Below are 21,744 nucleotides of genomic sequence, written 5' to 3'. Positions count from 1 at the left end.
AGAGAACCATATATATATATATATATATACAAATGCATAAATAAATAAATAAATAAATAAATAATATATGTATATATGTATCTAATGGCTGATACCCACAGATCAATCACTCCATAAAAAAATCCATTGTACCAGGGGCATCATTTGCTGGTCCCCAGCCTGTGTCACTAGCCTCCTTTACACCCCTGGGGAAATTCCAAATCACAGTGGTCACAGAAGTGTGTTTTTAGAGCTTTGTAGGATATACATGGAGCTGACATTCGTTGAGAATGCCTACGGTAGAGAGGGTCTGAAAACAATCAGGGCTCTTGGCCTTGCGGCCAGGAAGAGAAATCCTGCCCCGAAAAACAATCCTGCCTTGGCTCCAGTGGCCTGATGGAAGGGAGGTCAATAGAGTGGCCTCTGTAAGGCACAGGGGTAGGGAACGCTTTGTGGGCCCTGTCCTTCAGTAGATGTCCTTCGAGATGTCCCTAAGTCCGATATGCCCAAGAAGTTGCCTCGGCCCACCGTGAGCTCTAGGGTGTGCCAGATGGCCCTTCCTCAAAGCCCCTTCATGATGGATGTGGGTCTCATGCCTTGTGTCACAGTGTGACCTTGAAGGTCTTCCCCCGCCCATCCGACCTAGTCTGTATGGGAGGTGCTAGGATCCAACTAGGCGGGACAGTCAAGTGGAGGGTAACTTGTTCTATCCCTGTGCCATGAACCAGAAAAGTCTGGGCCTCCTGACTCTACCTATGGGTATTGCGCTGCAGTCCCTGATCAGTGGCTCCTGTCCAAATTCCTTGGAATTGTCCAGGACAGTGTATACATTTGGAATTGCCATTCTGCACCCACAGGTCAGAAGGATAGAAGATTGCCTCCATCAGGCCAGAGCCTGGAGGCCTTGCTTCTAAGGTGGAAAGGTTCTTGGGGTGTCAGAGGCTTTAGAAGGCGAGGGCACACGATGTTTAGAGATTCCCAGGCCTTGGGTTGATATTTCCAATTACCTGAAATGTGCCAGGATGCTTCGGGCTGGGAAACGGCATCCCAGGTCACTGAAAGACAGCACAGGACACAGGGACATGAGCAGCGTGTTGGGCGCTAAAGCCTTGCATGAGGCTAGAGAGTCACACCAGGTGCTTTGGAATGGAGCCCTCAGGGCTCTCCTAGGTATGTGCACCTGGATAGCTTGGATTCCCCAGGAGGGGAAACAGGGCTTTGGGAAGCAGGGCCTGAGAATTGGGCCTCAAGGAAGCCACAAGGAGACGAGGCACCTGTTTCTCTCCTGCCCTGCAGCTTGGGCCTCAGCGTAATCCTATTGAGCATGATTTTTATGTCATCATCTCTCTTCGTGACATAGGTTTGTCATCATAGACCCAGGTTTCCGGAGAGCACAGCGACACATGCGTTTAGGACACAAACAACATTGCTTACCAGGGCTGCCATTGCTGAAGAGGGTCTTGGCAGTGAGAAGGTTAGGACCAAAGGACAGCTGGGCCTGGTGAACTCTGCTTCAAGGGAAGCAGCAGAATGAGTTCTCTTCTTCCTAAGGGAACCTTTTCGGGAGGAAGAAAGGGGAGGATGTCAGGGCACTCTTGAGATGGGCCACTGATGACACTGCTCGGTCTGCGGGATGGGACCATGGTCTGAAAGCATGACAAGGTTTAGGAAATCTCGGGTCCTTCTAAAATCAAATGGTGAGTCCTGCCACACAGTAAGGCATAGGTTCCATACTTGCATGTCCAAATTTTAATGTGAGTTTTTCAGTAAAGGCACCTTTCCCCTCGTGCTCTGACTTTTAGACTTAGACTGATGACAATTGTCAAGACACTATACAGGGCTAATTACATCTTTTTTCCTTGTGATTCCTGCCTTGGCCCCACCAAGTCAGAGAACTCTCATCAGTTCTCCATGGTAGAGAACCATATATATATATATATATACACAAATGCATAAATAAATAAATGAATAAATAAATAAATAAATAAAATATGTATATATGTATCTAATGGCTGATACCCACAGATCAATCACTCCATAAAAAAATCCATTGTACCAGGGGCATCATTTGCTGGTCCCCAGCCTGTGTCACTAGCCTCCTTTACACCCCTGGGGAAATTCCAAATCACAGTGGTCACAGAAGTGTGTTTTTAGAGCTTTGTAGGATATACATGGAGCTGACATTCGTTGAGAATGCCTACGGTAGAGAGGGTCTGAAAACAATCAGGGCTCTTGGCCTTGCGGCCAGGAAGAGAACGCCTGCCCAGAGAAACAATCCTGCCTTGGCTCCAGTGGCCTGATGGATGGGAGGTCAATAGAGTGGCCTCTGTAAGGCACAGGGGTAGGGAACGCTTTGTGGGCCCTGTCCTTCAGTAGATGTCCTTCGAGATGTCCCTAAGTCCGATATGCCCAAGAAGTTGCCTGGGCTCACCGTGAGCTCTAGTGTGTGCCAGATGGCCCCTCCTCAAAGCCCCTTCATGATGGATGTGGATCTCATGCCTTGTGTCACAGTGTGATTTTGAAGGTCTTCCCCCGCATATCCTACCTAATCTGTATGGGAGGTGTTAGGATCCAACTAGGCGGGACAGTCAAGTGGTGGGTAACTTGTTCTATCCCTGTGCCATGAACCAGAAAAGTCTGGGCCTCCTGACTCTACCTATGGGTATTGCGCTGCAGTCCCTGATCAGTGGCTCCTGTCCAATTTCCTTGGAATTGTCCAGGATAGTGTATACATTTGGAATTGCCATTCTGCACCCACAGGTCAGAAGGGTAGAAGATTGCCACCATCAGGCCAGAGCCTGGAGGCCTTGCTTCTAAGGTGGAAAGGTTCTTGGGGTGTCAGAGGCTTTAGAAGGCGAGGGCACACGATGTTTAGAGATTCCCAGCCCTTGGGTTGATATTTCCAATTACCTGAAATGTGCCAGGATGCTTCGGGCTGTGAAACGGCATCCCAGGTCACTGAAAGACAGCACAGGAGACAGGGACATGAGCAGCGTGTTGGGTGCTAAAGCCTTGCATGAGGCTAGAGAGTCACACCAGGTGCTTTGGAATGGAGCCCTCAGGGCTCTCCTAGGTATGTGCACCTGGATAGCTTGGATTCCCCAGGAGGGGAAACAGGGCTTTGGGAAGCAGGGCCTGAGAATTGGGCCTCAAGGAAGCCACAAGGAGACGAGGCACCTGTTTCTCTCCTGCCCTGCAGCTTGGGCCTCAGCGTAATCCTATTGAGCATGATTTTTATGTCATCATCTCTCTTCGTGACATAGGTTTGTCATCATAGACCCAGGTTTCCGGAGAGCACAGCGACACATGCGTTTAGGACACAAACAACATTGCTTACCAGGGCTGCCATTGCTGAAGAGGGACTTGGCCGTGAGAAGGTTAGGCCCAAAGGAAAGCTGGGCCTGGTGAACTCTGCTTCAAGGGAAGCAGCAGAATGAGTTCTCTTCTTCCTAAGGGAACCTTTTTGGGAGGAAGAAAGGGGAGGATGTCAGGGCACTCTTTTGATGGGCCACTGATGACACTGCTCGGTCTGCGGGATGGGACCATGGTCTGAAAGCATGACAAGGTTTAGGAAATCTCGGGCCCTTGGAAAATCAAATGGTGAGTCCTGCCACACAGTAAGGCATAGGTTCCTTTCTTGCATGTCCAAATTTTAATGTGGGTTTTTCAGCAAAGGCACCTTTCTCCTCGTGCTCTGACTTTTAGACTTAGACTGATGACAATTGTCAAGACACTATACAGGGCTAATTACATCTTTTTTCCTTGTGATTCCTGCCTTGGCCCCACCAAGTCAGAGAACTCTCATCAGTTCGCCACGGTAGAGAACCATATATATATATACAAATGCATAAATAAATAAATAAATAAATAATATATGTATATATGTATCTAATGGCTGATACCCACAGATCAATCACTCCATAAAAAAATCCATTGTACCAGGGGCATCATTTGCTGGTCCCCAGCCTGTGTCACTAGCCTCCTTTACACCCCTGGGGAAATTCCAAATCACAGTGGTCACAGAAGTGTGTTTTTAGAGCTTTGTAGGATATACATGGAGCTGACATTCGTTGAGAATGCCTACGGTAGAGAGGGTCTAAAAACAATCAGGGCTCTTGGCCTTGCGGCCAGGAAGAGAACGCCTGCCCAGAGAAACAATCCTGCCTTGGCTCCAGTGGCCTGATGGATGGGAGGTCAATAGAGTGGCCTCTGTAAGGCACAGGGGTAGGGAACGCTTTGTGGGCCCTGTCCTTCAGTAGATGTCCTTCGAGATGTCCCTAAGTCCGATATGCCCAAGAAGTTGCCTGGGCTCACCGTGAGCTCTAGTGTGTGCCAGATGGCCCCTCCTCAAAGCCCCTTCATGATGGATGTGGATCTCATGCCTTGTGTCACAGTGTGATTTTGAAGGTCTTCCCCCGCATATCCTACCTAATCTGTATGGGAGGTGTTAGGATCCAACTAGGCGGGACAGTCAAGTGGTGGGTAACTTGTTCTATCCCTGTGCCATGAACCAGAGAAGTCTGGGCCTCCTGACTCTACCTATGGGTATTGCGCTGCAGTCCCTGATCAGTGGCTCCTGTCCAATTTCCTTGGAATTGTCCAGGATAGTGTATACATTTGGAATTGCCATTCTGCACCCATAGGTCAGAAGGGTAGAAGATTGCCACCATCAGGCCAGAGCCTGGAGGCCTTGCTTCTAAGGTGGAAAGGTTCTTGGGGTGTCAGAGGCTTTAGAAGGCGAGGGCACACGATGTTTAGAGATTCCCAGCCCTTGGGTTGATATTTCCAATTACCTGAAATGTGCCAGGATGCTTCGGGCTGTGAAACGGCATCCCAGATCACTGAAAGACAGCACAGGAGACAGGGACATGAGCAGCGTGTTGGGTGCTAAAGCCTTGCATGAGGCTAGAGAGTCACACCAGGTGCTTTGGAATGGAGCCCTCAGGGCTCTCCTAGGTATGTGCACCTGGATAGCTTGGATTCCCCAGGAGGGGAAACAGGGCTTTGGGAAGCAGGGCCTGAGAATTGGGCCTCAAGGAAGCCACAAGGAGACGAGGCACCTGTTTCTCTCCTGCCCTGCAGCTTGGGCCTCAGCGTAATCCTATTGAGCATGATTTTTATGTCATCATCTCTCTTCGTGACATAGGTTTGTCATCATAGACCCAGGTTTCCGGAGAGCACAGCGACACATGCGTTTAGGACACAAACAACATTGCTTACCAGGGCTGCCATTGCTGAAGAGGGACTTGGCCGTGAGAAGGTTAGGCCCAAAGGAAAGCTGGGCCTGGTGAACTCTGCTTCAAGGGAAGCAGCAGAATGAGTTCTCTTCTTCCTATGGGAACCTTTTTGGGAGGAAGAAAGGGGAGGATGTCAGGGCACTCTTTTGATGGGCCACTGATGACACTGCTCGGTCTGCGGGATGGGACCATGGTCTGAAAGCATGACAAGGTTTAGGAAATCTCGGGCCCTTGGAAAATCAAATGGTGAGTCCTGCCACACAGTAAGGCATAGGTTCCTTTCTTGCATGTCCAAATTTTAATGTGGGTTTTTCAGCAAAGGCACCTTTCTCCTCGTGCTCTGACTTTTAGACTTAGACTGATGACAATTGTCAAGACACTATACAGGGCTAATTACATCTTTTTTCCTTGTGATTCCTGCCTTGGCCCCACCAAGTCAGAGAACTCTCATCAGTTCGCCACGGTAGAGAACCATATATATATATACAAATGCATAAATAAATAAATAAATAAATAAATAAATAAATAATATATGTATATATGTATCTAATGGCTGATACCCACAGATCAATCACTCCATAAAAAAATCCATTGTACCAGGGGCGTCATTTGCTGGTCCCCAGCCTGTGTCACTAGCCTCCTTTACACCCCTGGGGAAATTCCAAATCACAGTGGTCACAGAAGTGTGTTTTTAGAGCTTTGTAGGATATACATGGAGCTGACATTCGTTGAGAATGCCTATGGTAGAGAGGGTCTGAAAACAATCAGGGCTCTTGGCCTTGAGGCCAGGAAGAGAATGCCTGCCCCGAGAAACAATCCTGCCTTGGCTCCAGTGGCCTGATGGATGGGAGGTCAATAGAGTGGCCTCTGTAAGGCACAGGGGTAGGGAACGCTTTGTGGGCCCTGTCCTTCAGTAGATGTCCTTCGAGATGTCCCTAAGTCCGATATGCCCAAGAAGTTGCCTCGGCTCACCGTGAGCTCTAGTGTGTGCCAGATGGCCCCTCCTCAAAGCCCCTTCATGATGGATGTGGATCTCATGCCTTGTGTCACAGTGTGATTTTGAAGGTCTTCCCCCGCATATCCGACCTAATCTGTATGGGAGGTGTTAGGATCCAACTAGGCGGGACAGTCAAGTGGTGGGTAACTTGTTCTATCCCTGTGCCATGAACCAGAAAAGTCTGGGCCTCCTGACTCTACCTATGGGTATTGCGCTGCAGTCCCTGATCAGTGGCTCCTGTCCAATTTCCTTGGAATTGTCCAGGACAGTGTATACATTTGGAATTGCCATTCTGCACCCATAGGTCAGAAGGGTAGAAGATTGCCACCATCAGGCCAGAGCCTGGAGGCCTTGCTTCTAAGGTGGAAAGGTTCTTGGGGTGTCAGAGGCTTTAGAAGGCGAGGGCACACGATGTTTAGAGATTCCCAGCCCTTGGGTTGATATTTCCAATTACCTGAAATGTGCCAGGATGCTTCGGGCTGTGAAACGGCATCCCAGGTCACTGAAAGACAGCACAGGAGACAGGGACATGAGCAGCGTGTTGGGCGCTAAAGCCTTGCATGAGGCTAGAGAGTCACACCAGGTGCTTTGGAATGGAGCCCTCAGGGCTCTCCTAGGTATGTGCACCTGGATAGCTTGGATTCCCCAGGAGGGGAAACACGGCTTTGGGAAGCAGGGCCTGAGAATTGGGCCTCAAGGAAGCCACAAGGAGACGAGGCACCTGTTTCTCTCCTGCCCTGCAGCTTGGGCCTCAGCGTAATCCTATTGAGCATGATTTTTATGTCATCATCTCTCTTCGTGACATAGGTTTGTCATCATAGACCCAGGTTTCCGGAGAGCACAGCGACACATGCGTTTAGGACACAAACAACATTGCTTACCAGGGCTGCCATTGCTGAAGAGGGTCTTGGCAGTGAGAAGGTTAGGCCCAAAGGACAGCTGGGCCTGGTGAACTCTGCTTCAAGGGAAGCAGCAGAATGAGTTCTCTTCTTCCTAAGGGAACCTTTTTGGGAGGAAGAAAGGGGAGGTTGTCAGGGCACTCTTGAGATGGGCCACTGATGACACTGCTCGGTCTGCGGGATGGGACCATGGTCTGAAAGCATGACAAGGTTTAGGAAATCTCGGGCCCTTGGAAAATCAAATGGTGAGTCCTGCCACACAGTAAGGCATAGGTTCCATACTTGCATGTCCAAATTTTAATGTGGGTTTTTCAGCAAAGGCACCTTTCTCCTCGTGCTCTGACTTTTAGACTTAGACTGATGACAATTGTCAAGACACTATACAGGGCTAATTACATCTTTTTTCCTTGTGATTCCTGCCTTGGCCCCACCAAGTCAGAGAACTCTCATCAGTTCGCCACGGTAGAGAACCATATATATATATACAAATGCATAAATAAATAAATAAATAAATAATATATGTATATATGTATCTAATGGCTGATACCCACAGATCAATCACTCCATAAAAAAATCCATTGTACCAGGGGCGTCATTTGCTGGTCCCCAGCCTGTGTCACTAGCCTCCTTTACACCCCTGGGGAAATTCCAAATCACAGTGGTCACAGAAGTATGTTTTTAGAGCTTTGTAGGATATACATGGAGCTGACATTCGTTGAGAATGCCTACGGTAGAGAGGGTCTGAAAACAATCAGGGCTCTTGGCCTTGAGGCCAGGAAGAGAATGCCTGCCACGAGAAACAATCCTGCCTTGGCTCCAGTGGCCTGATGGATGGGAGGTCAATAGAGTGGCCTCTGTAAGGCACAGGGGTAGGGAATGCTTTGTGGGCCCTGTCCTTCAGTAGATGTCCTTCGAGATGTCCCTAAGTCCGATATGCCCAAGAAGTTGCCTCGGCTCACTGTGAGCTCTAATGTGTGCCAGATGGCCCATCCTCAAAGCCCCTTCATGATGGATGTGGATCTCATGCCTTGTGTCACAGTGTGATTTTGAAGGTCTTCCCCCGCATATCCTACCTAATCTTTATGGGAGGTGTTAGGATCCAACTAGGCGGGACAGTCAAGTGGAGGGTAACTTGTTCTATCCCTGTGCCATGAACCAGAAAAGTCTGGGCCTCCTGACTCTACCTATTTGTATTGCGCTGCAGTCCCTGATCAGTGGCTCCTGTCCAAATTCCTTGGAATTGTCCAGGATAGTGTATACATTTGGAATTGCCATTCTGCACCCACAGGTCAGAAGGTTAGAAGATTGCCTCCATCAGGCCAGAGGCTGGAGGCCTTGCTTCTAAGGTGGAAAGGTTCTTGGGGTTTCAGAGGCTTTAGAAGGCGAGGGCACACGACGTTTAGAGATTCCCAGCCCTTGGGTTGATATTTCCAATTACCTGAAATGTGCCAGGATGCTTCGGGCTGTGAAACGACATCCCAGGTCACTGAAAGACAGCACAGGAGACAGGGACATGAGCAGCGTGTTGGGCGCTAAAGCCTTGCATGAGGCTAGAGAGTCACACCAGGTGCTTTGGAATGGAGCCCTCAGGGCTCTCCTAGGTATGTGCACCTGGATAGCTTGGATTCCCCAGGAGGGGAAACAGGGCTTTGGGAAGCAGGGCCTGAGAATTGGGCCTCAAGGAAGCCACAAGGAGACGAGGCACCTGTTTCTCTCCTGCCCTGCAGCTTGGGCCTCAGCGTAATCCTATTGAGCATGATTTTTATGTCATCATCTCTCTTCGTGACATAGGTTTGTCATCATAGACCCAGGTTTCCGGAGAGCACAGCGACACATGCGTTTAGGACACAAACAACATTGCTTACCAGGGCTGCCATTGCTGAAGAGGGTCTTGGCAGTGAGAAGGTTAGGACCAAAGGACAGCTGGGCCTGGTGAACTCTGCTTCAAGGGAAGCAGCAGAATGAGTTCTCTTCTTCCTAAGGGAACCTTTTCGGGAGGAAGAAAGGGGAGGATGTCAGGGCACTCTTGAGATGGGCCACTGATGACACTGCTCGGTCTGCGGGATGGGACCATGGTCTGAAAGCATGACAAGGTTTAGGAAATCTCGGGTCCTTGGAAAATCAAATGGTGAGTCCTGCCACACAGTAAGGCATAGGTTCCATACTTGCATGTCCAAATTTTAATGTGAGTTTTTCAGTAAAGGCACCTTTCCCCTCGTGCTCTGACTTTTAGACTTAGACTGATGACAATTGTCAAGACACTATACAGGGCTAATTACATCTTTTTTCCTTGTGATTCCTGCCTTGGCCCCACCAAGTCAGAGAACTCTCATCAGTTCTCCATGGTAGAGAACCATATATATATATATATATATATATACAAATGCATAAATAAATAAATGAATAAATAAATAAATAAATAAAATATGTATATATGTATCTAATGGCTGATACCCACAGATCAATCACTCCATAAAAAAATCCATTGTACCAGGGGCATCATTTGCTGGTCCCCAGCCTGTGTCACTAGCCTCCTTTACACCCCTGGGGAAATTCCAAATCACAGTGGTCACAGAAGTGTGTTTTTAGAGCTTTGTAGGATATACATGGAGCTGACATTCGTTGAGAATGCCTACGGTAGAGAGGGTCTGAAAACAATCAGGGCTCTTGGCCTTGCGGCCAGGAAGAGAACGCCTGCCCAGAGAAACAATCCTGCCTTGGCTCCAGTGGCCTGATGGATGGGAGGTCAATAGAGTGGCCTCTGTAAGGCACAGGGGTAGGAAACGCTTTGTGGGCCCTGTCCTTCAGTAGATGTCCTTCGAGATGTCCCTAAGTCCGATATGCCCAAGAAGTTGCCTGGGCTCACCGTGAGCTCTAGTGTGTGCCAGATGGCCCCTCCTCAAAGCCCCTTCATGATGGATGTGGATCTCATGCCTTGTGTCACAGTGTGATTTTGAAGGTCTTCCCCCGCATATCCTACCTAATCTGTATGGGAGGTGTTAGGATCCAACTAGGCGGGACAGTCAAGTGGTGGGTAACTTGTTCTATCCCTGTGCCATGAACCAGAAAAGTCTGGGCCTCCTGACTCTACCTATGGGTATTGCGCTGCAGTCCCTGATCAGTGGCTCCTGTCCAATTTCCTTGGAATTGTCCAGGATAGTGTATACATTTGGAATTGCCATTCTGCACCCACAGGTGAGAAGGGTAGAAGATTGCCACCATCAGGCCAGAGCCTGGAGGCCTTGCTTCTAAGGTGGAAAGGTTCTTGGGGTGTCAGAGGCTTTAGAAGGCGAGGGCACACGATGTTTAGAGATTCCCAGCCCTTGGGTTGATATTTCCAATTACCTGAAATGTGCCAGGATGCTTCGGGCTGTGAAACGGCATCCCAGGTCACTGAAAGACAGCACAGGAGACAGGGACATGAGCAGCGTGTTGGGTGCTAAAGCCTTGCATGAGGCTAGAGAGTCACACCAGGTGCTTTGGAATGGAGCCCTCAGGGCTCTCCTAGGTATGTGCACCTGGATAGCTTGGATTCCCCAGGAGGGGAAACAGGGCTTTGGGAAGCAGGGCCTGAGAATTGGGCCTCAAGGAAGCCACAAGGAGACGAGGCACCTGTTTCTCTCCTGCCCTGCAGCTTGGGCCTCAGCGTAATCCTATTGAGCATGATTTTTATGTCATCATCTCTCTTCATGACATAGGTTTGTCATCATAGACCCAGGTTTCCGGAGAGCACAGCGACACATGCGTTTAGGACACAAACAACATTGCTTACCAGGGCTGCCATTGCTGAAGAGGGTCTTGGCAGTGAGAAGGTTAGGCCCAAAGGACAGCTGGGCCTGGTGAACTCTGCTTCAAGGGAAGCAGCAGAATGAGTTCTTTTCTTCCTAAGGAAACCTTTTTGGGAGGAAGAAAGGGGAGGATGTCAGGGCACTCTTTTGATGGGCCACTGATGACACTGCTCGGTGTGCGGGATGGGACCATTGTCTGAAAGCATGACAAGGTTTAGGAAATCTCGGGCCCTTGGAAAATCAAATGGTGAGTCCTGCCACACAGTAAGGCATAGGTTCCTTTCTTGCATGTCCAAATTTTAATGTGAGTTTTTCAGCAAAGGCACCTTTGTCCTCGTGCTCTGACTTTTAGACTTAGACTGATGACAATTGTCAAGACACTATGCAGGGCTAATTACATCTTTTTTCCTTGTGATTCCTGCCTTGGCCCCACCAAGTCAGAGAACTCTCATCAGTTCTCCATGGTAGAGGACCATATATATATATATACAAATGCATAAATAAATAAATAAATAAATAAATAAATAATATATGTATATATGTATCTAATGGCTGATACCCACAGATAAATCACTCCATAAAAAAATCCATTGTACCAGGGGCGTCATTTGCTGATCCCCAGCCTGTGTCACTAGCCTCCTTTACACCCCTGGGGAAATTCCAAATCACAGTGGTCACAGAAGTGTGTTTTTAGAGCTTTGTAGGATATACATGGAGCTGACATTCGTTGAGAATGCCTACGGTAGAGAGGGTCTGAAAACAATCAGGGCTCTTGGCCTTGCGGCCAGGAAGAGAACGCCTGCCCAGAGAAACAATCCTGCCTTGGCTCCAGTGGCCTGATGGATGGGAGGTCAATAGAGTGGCCTCTGTAAGGCACAGGGGTAGGGAACGCTTTGTGGGCCCTGTCCTTCAGTAGATGTCCTTCGAGATGTCCCTAAGTCCGATATGCCCAAGAAGTTGCCTCGGCCCACCGTGAGCTCTAGGGTGTGCCAGATGGCCCTTCCTCAAAGCCCCTTCATGATGGATGTGGGTCACATGCCTTGTGTCACAGTGTGACCTTGAAGGTCTTCCACCACCCATCCGACCTAGTCTGTATGGGAGGTGCTAGGATCCAACTAGGCGGGACAGTCAAGTGGAGGGTAACTTGTTCTATCCCTGTGCCCTGAACCAGAAAAGTCTGGGCATCCTGACTCTACCTATGGGTATTGGGCTGCAGTCCCTGATCAGTGGCTCCTGTCCAAATTCCTTGGAATTGTCCAGGACAGTGTATACATTTGGAATTGCCATTCTGCACCCATAGGTCAGAAGGGTAGAAGATTGCCTCCATCAGGCCAGAGGCTGGAGGCCTTGCTTCTAAGGTGGAAAGGTTCTTGGGGTGTCAGAGGCTTTAGAAGGTGAGGGCACACGATGTTTAGAGATTCCCAGCCCTTGGGTTGATATTTCCAATTACCTGAAATGTGCCAGGATGCTTCGGGCTGGGAAACGGCATCCCAGGTCACTGAAAGACAGCACAGGAGACAGGGACATGAGCAGCCTGTTGGGCGCTAAAGCCTTGCATGAGGCTAGAGAGTCACACCAGGTGCTTTGGAATGGAGCCCTCAGGGCTCTCCTAGGTATGTGCACCTGGATAGCTTGGATTCCTCAGGAGGGGAAACAGGGCTTTGGGAAGCAGGGCCTGAGAATTGGGCCTCAAGGAAGCCACAAGGAGACGAGGCACCTGTTTCACTCCTGCCCTGCAGCTTGGGCCTCAGCGTAATCCTATTGAGCATGATTTTTATGTCATCATCTCTCTTCATGACATAGGTTTGTCATCATAGACCTAGGTTTCCGGAGAGCACAGCGACACATGCGTTTAGGACACAAACAACATTGCTTACCAGGGCTGCCATTGCTGAAGAGGGCCTTGGCAGTGAGAAGGTTAGGCCCAAAGGACAGCTGGGCCTGGTGAACTCTGCTTCAAGGGAAGCAGCAGAATGAGTTCTCTTCTTCCTATGGGAACCTTTTCGGGAGGAAGAAAGGGGAGGATGTCAGGGCACTCTTGAGATGGGCCACTCATGACACTGCTCGGTCTGCGGGATGGGACCATGGTCTGAACGCATGACAAGGTTTAGGAAATCTCGGGCCCTTGGAAAATCAAATGGTGAGTCCTGCCACACAGTAAGGCATAGGTTCCATACTTGCATGTCCAAATTTTAATGTGAGTTTTTCAGTAAAGGCACCTTTCCCCTCGTGCTCTGACTTTTAGACTTAGACTGATGACAATTGTCAAGACACTATACAGGGCTAATTACATCTTTTTTCCTTGTGATTCCTGCCTTGGCCCCACCAAGTCAGAGAACTCTCATCAGTTCTCCATGGTAGAGAACCATATATATATATATATACAAATGCATAAATAAATAAATAAATGAATAAATAAATAAATAAATAAATGAAATATGTATATATGTATCTAATGGCTGATACCCACAGATCAATCACTCCATCAAAAAATCCATTGTATCAGGGGCGTCATTTGCTGGTCCCCAGCCTGTGTCACTAGCCTCCTTTACACCCCTGGGGAAATTCCAAATCACAGTGGTCACAGAAGTGTGTTTTTAGAGCTTTGTAGGATATACATGGAGCTGACATTCGTTGAGAATGCCTACCGTAGAGAGAGTCTGAAAACAATCAGGGCTCTTGACCTTGAGGCCAGGAAGAGAATGCCTGCCCCGAAAAACAATCCTGCCTTGGCTCCAGTGGCCTGATGGAAGGGAGGTCAATAGAGTGGCCTCTGTAAGGCACAGGGGTAGGGAACGCTTTGTGGGCCCTGTCCTTCAGTAGATGTCCTTCGAGATGTCCCTAAGTCCGATATGCCCAAGAAGTTGCCTCGGCCCACCGTGAACTCTAGGGTGTGCCAGATGGCCCTTCCTCAAAGCCCCTTCATGATGGATGTGGGTCTCATGCCTTGTGTCACAGTGTGACCTTGAAGGTCTTCCCCCGCCAATCCGACCTAGTCTGTATGGTAGGTGCTAGGATCCAACTAGGCGGGACAGTCAAGTGGAGGGTAACTTGTTCTATCCCTGTGCCATGAACCAGAAAAGTCTGGGCCTCCTGACTCTACCTATTTGTATTGCGCTGCAGTCCCTGATCAGTGGCTCCTGTCCAAATTCCTTGGAATTGTCCAGGACAGTGTATACATTTGGAATTGCCATTCTGCACCCACAGGTCAGAAGGATAGAAGATTGCCTCCATCAGGCCAGAGCCTGGAGGCCTTGCTTCTAAGGTGGAAAGGTTCTTGGGGTGTCAGAGGCTTTAGAAGGCGAGGGCACACGATGTTTAGAGATTCCCAGCCCTTGGGTTGATATTTCCAATTACCTGAAATGTGCCAGGATGCTTCGGGCTGTGAAACGGCATCCCAGGTCACTGAAAGACAGCACAGGAGACAGGGACATGAGCAGCGTGTTGGGCGCTAAAGCCTTGCATGAGGCTAGAGAGTCACACCAGGTGCTTTGGAATGGAGCCCTCAGGGCTCTCCTAGGTATGTGCACCTGGATAGCTTGGATTCCCCAGGAGGGGAAACAGGGCTTTGGGAAGCAGGGCCTGAGAATTGGGCCTCAAGGAAGCCACAAGGAGACGAGGCACCTGTTTCTCTCCTGCCCTGCAGCTCGGGCCTCAGCGTAATCCTATTGAGCATGATTTTTATGTCATCATCTCTCTTCGTGACATAGGTTTGTCATCATAGACCCAGTTTTCCGGAGAGCACAGCGACACATGCGTTTAGGACACAAACAACATTGCTTACCAGGGCTGCCATTGCTGAAGAGGGACTTGGCCGTGAGAAGGTTAGGCCCAAAGGAAAGCTGGGCCTGGTGAACTCTGCTTCAAGGGAAGCAGCAGAATGAGTTCTCTTCTTCCTAAGGAAACCTTTTTGGGAGGAAGAAAGGGGAGGATGTCAGGGCACTCTTTTGATGGGCCACTGATGACACTGCTCGGTCTGCGGGATGGGACCATGGTCTGAAAGCATGACAAGGTTTAGGAAATCTCGGGCCCTTGGAAAATCAAATGGTGAGTCCTGCCACACAGTAAGGCATAGGTTCCTTTCTTGCATGTCCAAAGTTTAATGTGAGTTTTTCAGCAAAGGCACCTTTCTCCTCGTGCTCTGACTTTTAGACTTAGACTGATGACAATTGTCAAGACACTATACAGGGCTAATTACATCTTTTTTCCTTGTGATTCCTGCCTTGGCCCCACCAAGTCAGAGAACTCTCATCAGTTCTCCATGGTAGAGAACCATATATATATATACAAATGCATAAATAAATAAATAAATAAATAAATAAATAATATATGTATATATGTATCTAATGGCTGATACCCACAGATCAATCACTCCATAAAAAAATCCATTGTACCAGGGGCGTCATTTGCTGGTCCCCAGCCTGTGTCACTAGCCTCCTTTACACCCCTGGGGAAATTCCAAATCACAGTGGTCACAGAAGTGTGTTTTTAGAGCTTTGTAGGATATACATGGAGCTGACATTCGTTGAGAATGCCTACGGTAGAGAGGGTCTGAAAACAATCAGGGCTCTTGGCCTTGCGGCCAGGAAGAGAATGCCTGCCCCGAAAAACAATCCTGCCTTGGCTCCAGTGGCCTGATGGAAGGGAGGTCAATAGAGTGGCCTCTGTAAGGCACAGGGGTAGGGAACGCTTTGTGGGCCCTGTCCTTCAGTAGATGTCCTTCGAGATGTCCCTAAGTCCGATATGCCCAAGAAGTTGCCTCGGCCCACCGTGAGCTCTAGGGTGTGCCAGGTGGCCCTTCCTCAAAGCCCCTTCATGATGGATGTGGGTCTCATGCCTTGTGTCACAGTGTGACCTTGAAGGTCTTCCCCCGCCCATCCGACCTAGTCTGTATGGGAGGTGCTAGGATCCAACTAGGCGGGACAGTCAAGTGGAGGGTAACTTGTTCTATCCCTGTGCCATGAACCAGAAAAGTCTGGGCCTCCTGACACTACCTATGGGTATTGCGCTGCAGACCCTGATCAGTGGCTCCTGTCCAAATTCCTTGGAATTGTCCAGGACAGTGAATACACTTGGAATTGCCATTCTGCTCCCATAGGTCCGAAGGGTAGAAGATTGCCTCCATCAGGCCAGAGCCTGGAGGCCTTGCTTCTAAGGTGGAAAGGTTCTTGGGGTGTCAGAGGCTTTAGAAGGTGAGGGCACACGATGTTTAGAGATTCCCAGCCCTTGGGTTGATATTTCCAATTACCTGAAATGTGCCAGGATGCTTCGGGCTGTGAAACGGCATCCCAGGTCACTGAAAGACAGCACAGGAGATAGGGACATGAGCAGCGTGTTGGGCGCTAAAGCCTTGCATGAGGCTAGAGAGTCACACCAGGTGCTTTGGAATGGAGCCCTCAGGGCTCTCCTAGGTATGTGCACCTGGATAGCTTGGATTCCCCAGGAGGGGAAACAGGGCTTTGGGAAGCAGGGCCTGAGAATTGGGCCTCAAGGAAGCCACAAGGAGATGAGGCACCTGTTTCTCTCCTGCCCTGCAGCTTGGGCCTCAGCGTAATCCTATTGAGCATGATTTTTATGTCATCATCTCTCTTCGTGACATAGGTTTGTCATCACAGACCCAGGTTTCCGGAGAGCACAGCGACACATGCGTTTAGGACACAAACAACATTGCTTACCAGGGCTGCCATTGCTGAAGAGGGCCTTGGCCGTGAGAAGGTTAGGCCCAAAGGACAGCTGGGCCTGGTGAACTCTGCTTCAAGGGAAGCAGCAGAATGAGTTCTCTTCTTCCTAAGGGAACCTTTTCGGGAGGAAGAAAGGGGAGGATGTCAGGGCCCTCTTGAGATGGGCCACTGATGACACTGCTCGGTCTGCGGGATGGGACCATGGTCTGAACGCATGACAAGGTTTAGGAAATCTTGGGCCCTTGGAAAATCAAATGGTGAGTCCTGCCACACAGTAAGGCATAGTTTCCTGTCTTGCATGCCCAAATTTTAATGTGAGTTTTTCAGTAAAGGCACCTTTCCCCTTGTGCTCTGACTTTTAGACTTAGACTGATGACAATTGTCAAGACACTATACAGGGCTAATTACATATTTTTTCCTTGTGATTCCTGCCTTGGCCCCACCAAGTCAGAGAACTCTCATCAGTTCTCCATGGTAGAGAACCATTATATATATATATATATATATATATATATATATATACACAAATGCATAAATAAATAAATAAATAAATAAATAATATATGTATATATGTATCTAATGGCTGATACCCACAGATCTATCACTCCATAAAAAAATCCATTGTACCAGGGGCGTCATTTGCTGGTCCCCAGCCTGTGTCACTAGCCTCCTTTACACCCCTGGGGAAATTCCAAATCACAGTGGTCACAGAAGTGTGTTTTTAGAGCTTTGTAGGATATACATGGAGCTGACATTCGTTGAGAATGCCTACGGTAGAGAGGGTCTGAAAACAATCAGGGCTCTTGGCCTTTTGGCCAGGAAGAGAATGCCTGCCCCGAAAAACAATCCTGCCTTGGCTCCAGTGGCCTGATGGAAGGGAGGTCAATAGAGTGGCCTCTGTAAGGCACAGGGGTAGGGAACGCTTTGTGGGCCCTGTCCTTCAGTAGATGTCCTTCGAGATGTCCCTAAGTCCGATATGCCCAAGAAGTTGCCTCGGCCCACTGTGAGCTCTAGGGTGTGCCAGATGGCCCTTCCTCAAAGCCCCTTCATGATGGATGTGGGTCTCATGCCTTGTGTCACAGTGTGACCTTGAAGGACTTCCCCCGCCCATCCGACCTAGTCTGTATGGGAGGTGCTAGGATCCAACTAGGCGGCACAGTCAAGTGGAGGGTAACTTGTTCTATCCCTGTGCCATGAACCAGAAAAGTCTGGGCCTCCTGACTCTACCTATTTGTATTGCGCTGCAGTCCCTGATCAGTGGCTCCTGTCCAAATTCCTTGGAATTGTCCAGGACAGTGTATACATTTGGAATTGCCATTCTGCACCCACAGGTCAGAAGGATAGAAGATTGCCTCCATCAGGCCAGAGCCTGGAGGCCTTGCTTCTAAGGTGGAAAGGTTCTTGGGGTGTCAGAGGCTTTAGAAGGCGAGGGCACACAATGTTTAGAGATTACCAGGCCTTGGGTTGATATTTCCAATTACCTGAAATGTGCCAGGATGCTTCGGGCTGTGAAACGGCATCCCAGGTCACTGAAAGACAGCACAGGAGACAGGGACATGAGCAGCGTGTTGGGCGCTAAAGCCTTGCATGAGGCTACATTGTCACACCAGGTGCTTTGGAATGGAGCCCTCAGGGCTCTCCTAGGTATGTGCACCTGGATAGCTTGGATTCCCCAGGAGGGGAAACAGGGCTTTGGGAAACAGGGCCTGAGAATTGGGACTCAAGGAAGCCACAAGGAGACGAGGCACCTGTTTCTCTCCTGCCCTGCAGCTTGGGCCTCAGCGTAATCCTATTGAGCATGATTTTTATGTCATCATCTCTCTTCGTGACATAGGTTTGTCATCATAGACCCAGGTTTCTGGAGAGCACAGCGACACATGCGTTTAGGACACAAACAACATTGCTTACCAGGGCTGCCATTGCTGAAGAGGGATTGGCCGTGAGAAGGTTAGGCCCAAAGGACAGCTGGGCCTGGTGAACTCTGCTTCAAGGGAAGCAGCAGAATGAGTTCTCTTCTTCCTAAGGGAACCTTTTCGGGAGGAAGAAAGGGGAGGATGTCAGGGCACTCTTGAGATGGGCCACTGATGACACTGCTCGCTCTGCGGGATGGGACCATGGTCTGAACGCATGACAAGGTTTAGGAAATCTTGGGCCCTTGGAAAATCAAATGGTGAGTCCTGCCACACAGTAAGGCATAGTTTCCTGTCTTGCATGTCCAAATTTTAATATGAGTTTTTCAGTAAAGGCACCTTTCCCCTCGTGCTCTGACTTTTAGACTTAGACTGATGACAATTGTCAAGACACTATACAGGGCTAATTACATCATTTTCCTTGTGATTCCTGCCTTGGCCCCACCAAGTCAGAGAACTCTCATCAGTTCTCCATGGTAGAGAACCATATATATATATATATATATATATATATATATATATATATACAAATGCATAAATAAATAAATAAATAAATAAATAATATATGTATATATGTATCTAATGGCTGATACCCACAGATCAATCACTCCATAAAAAAATCCATTGTACCAGGGGCGTCATTTGCAGGTCCCCAGCCTGTGTCACTAGCCTCCTTTACACCCCTGGGGAAATTCCAAATCACAGTGGTCACAGTAGTGTGTTTTTAGAGCTTTGTAGGATATACGTGGAGCTGACATTCGTTGAGAATGCCTACGGTAGAGAGGGTCTGAAAACAATCAGGGCTCTTGGCCTTGCGGCCAGGAAGAGAATGCCTGCCCCGAAAAACAATCCTGCCTTGGCTCCAGTGGCCTGATGGAAGGGAGGTCAATAGAGTGGCCTCTGTAAGGCACAGGGGTAGGGAACGCTTTGTGGGCCCTGTCCTTCAGTAGATGTCCTTCGAGATGTCCCTAAGTCCGATATGCCCAAGAAGTTGCCTCGGCCCACCGTGAGCTCTAGGGTGTGCCAGGTGGCCCTTCCTCAAAGCCCCTTCATGATGGATGTGGGTCTCATGCCTTGTGTCACAGTGTGACCTTGAAGGTCTTCCCCCGCCCATCCGACCTAGTCTGTATGGGAGGTGCTAGGATCCAACTAGGCGGGACAGTCAAGTGGAGGGTAACTTGTTCTATCCCTGTGCCATGAACCAGAAAAGTCTGGGCCTCCTGACTCTACCTATTTGTATTGCGCTGCAGTCCCTGATCAGTGGCTCCTGTCCAAATTCCTTGGAATTGTCCAGGACAGTGTATACATTTGGAATTGCCATTCTGCACCCACAGGTCAGAAGGATAGAAGATTGCCTCCATCAGGCCAGAGCCTGGAGGCCTTGCTTCTAAGGTGGAAAGGTTCTTGGGGTGTCAGAGGCTTTAGAAGGCGAGGGCACACGATGTTTAGAGATTCCCAGCCCTTGGGTTGATATTTCCAATTACCTGAAATGTGCCAGGATGCTTCGGGCTGTGAAACGGCATCCCAGGTCACTGAAAGACAGCACAGGAGACAGGGACATGAGCAGCGTGTTGGGCGCTAAAGCCTTGCATGAGGCTAGAGAGTCACACCAGGTGCTTTGGAATGGAGCCCTCAGGGCTCTCCTAGGTATGTGCACCTGGATAGCTTGGATTCCCCAGGAGGGGAAACAGGGCTTTGGGAAGCAGGGCCTGAGAATTGGGCCTCAAGGAAGCCACAAGGAGACGAGGCACCTGTTTCTCTCCTGCCCTGCAGCTCGGGCCTCAGCGTAATCCTATTGAGCATGATTTTTATGTCATCATCTCTCTTCGTGACATAGGTTTGTCATCATAGACCCAGTTTTCCGGAGAGCACAGCGACACATGCGTTTAGGACACAAACAACATTGCTTACCAGGGCTGCCATTGCTGAAGAGGGACTTGGCCGTGAGAAGGTTAGGCCCAAAGGAAAGCTGGGCCTGGTGAACTCTGCTTCAAGGGAAGCAGCAGAATGAGTTCTCTTCTTCCTAAGGAAACCTTTTTGGGAGGAAGAAAGGGGAGGATGTCAGGGCACTCTTTTGATGGGCCACTGATGACACTGCTCGGTCTGCGGGATGGGACCATGGTCTGAAAGCATGACAAGGTTTAGGAAATCTCGGGCCCTTGGAAAATCAAATGGTGAGTCCTGCCACACAGTAAGGCATAGGTTCCTTTCTTGCATGTCCAAAGTTTAATGTGAGTTTTTCAGCAAAGGCACCTTTCTCCTCGTGCTCTGACTTTTAGACTTAGACTGATGACAATTGTCAAGACACTATACAGGGCTAATTACATCTTTTTTCCTTGTGATTCCTGCCTTGGCCCCACCAAGTCAGAGAACTCTCATCAGTTCTCCATGGTAGAGAACCATATATATATATACAAATGCATAAATAAATAAATAAATAAATAAATAAATAATATATGTATATATGTATCTAATGGCTGATACCCACAGATCAATCACTCCATAAAAAAATCCATTGTACCAGGGGCGTCATTTGCTGGTCCCCAGCCTGTGTCACTAGCCTCCTTTACACCCCTGGGGAAATTCCAAATCACAGTGGTCACAGAAGTGTGTTTTTAGAGCTTTGTAGGATATACATGGAGCTGACATTCGTTGAGAATGCCTACGGTAGAGAGGGTCTGAAAACAATCAGGGCTCTTGGCCTTGCGGCCAGGAAGAGAATGCCTGCCCCGAAAAACAATCCTGCCTTGGCTCCAGTGGCCTGATGGAAGGGAGGTCAATAGAGTGGCCTCTGTAAGGCACAGGGGTAGGGAACGCTTTGTGGGCCCTGTCCTTCAGTAGATGTCCTTCGAGATGTCCCTAAGTCCGATATGCCCAAGAAGTTGCCTCGGCCCACCGTGAGCTCTAGGGTGTGCCAGGTGGCCCTTCCTCAAAGCCCCTTCATGATGGATGTGGGTCTCATGCCTTGTGTCACAGTGTGACCTTGAAGGTCTTCCCCCGCCCATCCGACCTAGTCTGTATGGGAGGTGCTAGGATCCAACTAGGCGGGACAGTCAAGTGGAGGGTAACTTGTTCTATCCCTGTGCCATGAACCAGAAAAGTCTGGGCCTCCTGACTCTACCTATGGGTATTGCGCTGCAGTCCCTGATCAGTGGCTCCTGTCCAAATTCCTTGGAATTGTCCAGGACAGTGAATACACTTGGAATTGCCATTCTGCTCCCATAGGTCAGAAGGGTAGAAGATTGCCTCCATC

The 21,744-nt window shown here is 49.1% G+C and overlaps 11 non-coding genes across 11 annotated transcripts; all 11 read right to left on the bottom strand.

The window, feature by feature from the left end:
• Positions 1–1,278: 1,278 nt before the first annotated feature.
• On the bottom strand, positions 1,279–1,357 carry LOC131902976 (small nucleolar RNA SNORD115). The gene has a single exon (XR_009377242.1). It is a non-coding gene; the product is annotated as a small nucleolar RNA SNORD115 (small nucleolar RNA).
• A 1,824-nt stretch (positions 1,358–3,181) lies between these two features.
• LOC131902975 (small nucleolar RNA SNORD115) lies at positions 3,182–3,260 on the bottom strand. The gene has a single exon (XR_009377241.1). It is a non-coding gene; the product is annotated as a small nucleolar RNA SNORD115 (small nucleolar RNA).
• Positions 3,261–5,064: 1,804 nt separating this feature from the next.
• Positions 5,065–5,143, bottom strand: LOC131902974 (small nucleolar RNA SNORD115). The gene has a single exon (XR_009377240.1). It is a non-coding gene; the product is annotated as a small nucleolar RNA SNORD115 (small nucleolar RNA).
• A 1,816-nt stretch (positions 5,144–6,959) lies between these two features.
• Positions 6,960–7,038, bottom strand: LOC131902973 (small nucleolar RNA SNORD115). Its single transcript, XR_009377239.1, has one exon. It is a non-coding gene; the product is annotated as a small nucleolar RNA SNORD115 (small nucleolar RNA).
• A 1,804-nt stretch (positions 7,039–8,842) lies between these two features.
• LOC131902972 (small nucleolar RNA SNORD115) lies at positions 8,843–8,921 on the bottom strand. The gene has a single exon (XR_009377238.1). It is a non-coding gene; the product is annotated as a small nucleolar RNA SNORD115 (small nucleolar RNA).
• A 1,828-nt stretch (positions 8,922–10,749) lies between these two features.
• Positions 10,750–10,828, bottom strand: LOC131902909 (small nucleolar RNA SNORD115). The gene has a single exon (XR_009377179.1). It is a non-coding gene; the product is annotated as a small nucleolar RNA SNORD115 (small nucleolar RNA).
• Positions 10,829–12,642: 1,814 nt separating this feature from the next.
• Positions 12,643–12,721, bottom strand: LOC131903028 (small nucleolar RNA SNORD115). The gene has a single exon (XR_009377290.1). It is a non-coding gene; the product is annotated as a small nucleolar RNA SNORD115 (small nucleolar RNA).
• Positions 12,722–14,549: 1,828 nt separating this feature from the next.
• On the bottom strand, positions 14,550–14,628 carry LOC131902971 (small nucleolar RNA SNORD115). The gene has a single exon (XR_009377237.1). It is a non-coding gene; the product is annotated as a small nucleolar RNA SNORD115 (small nucleolar RNA).
• A 1,812-nt stretch (positions 14,629–16,440) lies between these two features.
• On the bottom strand, positions 16,441–16,519 carry LOC131903020 (small nucleolar RNA SNORD115). Its single transcript, XR_009377283.1, has one exon. It is a non-coding gene; the product is annotated as a small nucleolar RNA SNORD115 (small nucleolar RNA).
• Positions 16,520–18,354: 1,835 nt separating this feature from the next.
• On the bottom strand, positions 18,355–18,433 carry LOC131902970 (small nucleolar RNA SNORD115). The gene has a single exon (XR_009377236.1). It is a non-coding gene; the product is annotated as a small nucleolar RNA SNORD115 (small nucleolar RNA).
• A 1,834-nt stretch (positions 18,434–20,267) lies between these two features.
• Positions 20,268–20,346, bottom strand: LOC131902969 (small nucleolar RNA SNORD115). The gene has a single exon (XR_009377235.1). It is a non-coding gene; the product is annotated as a small nucleolar RNA SNORD115 (small nucleolar RNA).
• Positions 20,347–21,744: the final 1,398 nt, after the last annotated feature.

The sequence above is a fragment of the Peromyscus eremicus genome, chromosome 1 (genome assembly GCF_949786415.1).
Source record: "Peromyscus eremicus chromosome 1, PerEre_H2_v1, whole genome shotgun sequence".
NCBI classification, from domain to species: Eukaryota; Metazoa; Chordata; class Mammalia; order Rodentia; family Cricetidae; genus Peromyscus; species Peromyscus eremicus.
The sequence above is the reverse complement of the archived record's forward strand: the minus strand, read 5'-3'. Positions and strand labels throughout refer to the sequence as shown.